Raw genomic sequence first — 3,701 nt, forward strand, 5'->3', positions numbered from 1 at the left:
GAAACTTTAAAAAAACATAGAAGGAAACCTCATTATCCATGGTTAGAAAAGAATTTTTAGATGACACTAAAAGCATGATTCATTTTTAAAGAATGGTAAATTGGACCTCATCAAAAAGTAAAACTTCTGCTCTGTGAAAGACAAGTTGATGAAAAGACAATATGCAGACTTGGAGAAAATATTTGCAAACCACGTATGTCACAAAGGATGAGTATCTAGAATATGAAAAGGGCTTTCAAGGCTCAACAGTAAAAATCCAAAACAAGCTAATCAGAAAATAATCAAAAGATAGAAAGACACATTTCATCAAAGAAGAAATGCAGATGGAAATTAGCATATTAAAAGATATACAACATTTATTAGCTATCAGGGAAATACAAATTGAAACTACAGAGCACTATCACTACACACTTATCAGAATGAATAAAACAAAAATGACAGCAACACTAAATGCTGGTCAGGATGCAGAGAAATTGGATCACTCATACATTAATGGTGGAAATGGTAAAATGTTGCAGCCTCTCTGGGAAACAGGTGGCTGATTTCTTTTAAAATTGAACATGAAATTAGCATATGATTCAAAATTGTATTCTTGAGAATTTATCGCAGCAAAACAAAGCATATGTTCACACAAAACCTGTACATGAATGATTATAGCAGTTTATTGTATAATAACCATATTGGGATTAGCCCAGGTGTTCTTCAACACGTGAATTATTAAACAATACTATTCAACAATACTATTCAGAAATAAAAATGAGCTATTTAACAATATATGCAATACCTATGCACATATTAACAAATATATTGGCACAGTTATATTTATGTATAATTTATAAATTAGTAAATATATAGGCACATAGAAAACTATGTGAGTGAAAAAATGAATCCCAAGAGATTATTTAGCTTATGATTTTATTTGTATCTTATGATTTTATTGTGAATGGGGTATGTAGTATTTTACAATTGCATGTATATCTATAATTATTTCAATAAAATTTTTAATTAAGATAGAATGGAAAGCACAGAAATGCTGAAACAAGAAAATTAGAAAGAGTAAAATTTAAATTCCAATATGAAAGATGTGTTCTTTAATTCCTTTCCCAGTAGATTGTCTTAGGTTTTCAGAATTCTGAGCTCCGAAGAAGGGTATAATGCAAAAGCCACTTATTCTACCAAAAACTGGCTCACATGTGATTTAAATGTGTCTCTATTTGCTTGCATCTGGAATCACAGATACCTAGTAACTAAAGAGAAAATTGTTGCTGACTTTCAGCAATGTTTGATGGAGTTTCTAAACTTTAAAGGGTGATTCTTATCTGTAAATGGCAATGCATACTAATAGCTAGATGAGCTTATAGTTTTGAAACTTTTATCATATATTCATTTCAAAGAGTTGGATGTCTTGAGGAAGTCCTATTTCTCACTCTGTAAGCCTGAGGTCCATATTTGGAGTATGTTAATTTTCAAAAGGCCTTGCCAACACTGACAGTTTTTGAGATCCATTTACCATGTGCCTTAGGTGCAGAAGAGGCCTGTGGTCTTGCCTTCTTTGCCTTCATTAGATCATTTAGAATAGTACTCCAACCCCTCTACCAGGTGCACAAAGCCACTAGGGGGACCTAGTGGAGTTCAAATGTCCTTTCAGAAGGACTGGGAAGACAGGACTTTGCAATCCTGACAAGCTTCCTGGGTAGGAGATGCAGCTGTCCCAGGGCCACACAGTGAGGAGCAAACTTGAGGACGTTGAGGACAAAATGTATTGTTGACATGTTACCATCAAAGATCTTCACGTGTCTTTTTCTCCTAGTTAAAATGCATTAGGACAGGGGATGTGCCCTTGATGAAAGCAATATGGTAGTTTCTCAAAAAGTTAGGTATAGAATTACCATATAACCTGGCAATTTCACAGCCAAAGAAAGTGAAAACAAGGTCTCAAACAGATACTTGTATACCAATGTTTATAGCAGCATTATTCACAGTAGCCAAAATGTAGAAACAAACCAACTATCCATCAACGAATGAAAGGATAAACAAAATGTGGCACATAAACACAATGGATATGATTTTGCTGTAAGAAGGAATAAAATGCTGAGATAAGCTGCAGAATGAATTGAAAGCTTAGGCTCAGTGAAATAAGCAAAGCACATAAGAATAAATATTGTATGATGTCACTTCTTTGAGATATCTGGAAATAGTGAAATCACAGAAAATAGATTAGAGTTTACTATGGGATGTAGGGAGAGGGAAATAGGGAGTTTTGGCTGTTGAGTACAGAATATGTATAAGAGGAAATTTTAAAATATATATTCTAGGACCTTTTGGTTGACCAAGATAGTAGCACATGTTGTTATCGGGTACATCCTCCACAGAATCTTTGAATAACTAGCAAAATCTGGCAGAAATATCTTCCTCAATATTCTGGAAAGGTTGCAAGGTAACAGTGACAGCTTGAGTGTTGAATGAAGAAATTAAAAACTGTGGGAGAAGCTGCTCATGCTCCTACTGGCCCTCACCTGCCCTTTCCCCGGTGCAATGTGGAGCCAGCCTGAACTCTTATTGTGGTCCCCTGGCCCGATTCAGGAGGGGACAGAGTAATACCTATATGCATAACTCTATGTTGGTGAAAATATATTGGGTGTTAGCCTGAAAGACTGAACCAGGGAACTCATCAGGTTTACCCTCCCAAAACTTGCCCTGCAAGCAAAAGCAGCTTTCAGGGAGCTAAAAATGGTAGGGAAACAATTAAGTCAAAGTGGCCTGTGTCAAAGGATTAACTTGTTAAACATACAACAGTGCAACCTGGGGGGAGGGAGGGGGAGTCTATTTCATAAGTAGTAGAAGGGCATTCAAATTCCTATAAATGGGGGAATTCTTAAGTTCAGAACAAAACAACAGCTTAAAAAAATGTAGAGACGATCCTGCATTTCATGTTTGCCTTTGGCTGATCTACTTTGCAGGAGGGCTAAACTCTGAAGGACAGCACAAGCCAAAAGAGCATCAATGTGCAAAGGCAGTGAATGGTGTTTTTTTAAAGTTGCTTAATTTTGTTTGCTCTTTGAACTCAAGGAAATCTCTGCATCACTACTGGGGTAAAATCTTAAGAAACAGAGAACTCAGAGACAAACTCCCAGAGTTAAACCTTAAAATATTAAAACGTGAAATGTGCAAGAAAATATTATAGGACAAGGAAAGAGACAGGAAATGGTGGTCCATCCAAAGGAACAAGATAAAAATCCAGAGACCATCAACAAAGAAGACTAGTACTTTCAGCAAACCAGACAAACACTTAAAAACATAATGCTCAATATTCTCAAGAAGATACAGGAAAACATGGAGAAAAAACTAAAGGATATTAGGAAAACAATGAATACACAACATGAAAGCCTAAATAGAGAGATCGAAATTTTGAAAAGGAGCCAAACAGAAATACTGGATGTGAAGATCACAATAAATGAAATGAAAAATTCCCTCCAGGATTTCAAAGCATATTGGAGCTGGCTGAAGAAAAAAATCAATGATCTTGCAAAGATATAATTGAAGTAGTTCAGGCTGAGGAGTAGAAGAAAACAGAATTAAAATAAAATCAATTAGATTATAAAAGACCTGTGGAAAACTATTAAGCATATCAATATATACATTATGGGAGTGACAAAAGAAGAAAGAGAAAAAGGGAAGGAGGACTATTCAAGGAAATAATT

The sequence above is a fragment of the Tamandua tetradactyla genome, chromosome 1 (assembly GCF_023851605.1).
Source record: "Tamandua tetradactyla isolate mTamTet1 chromosome 1, mTamTet1.pri, whole genome shotgun sequence".
Lineage (NCBI taxonomy): Eukaryota > Metazoa > Chordata > Mammalia > Pilosa > Myrmecophagidae > Tamandua > Tamandua tetradactyla.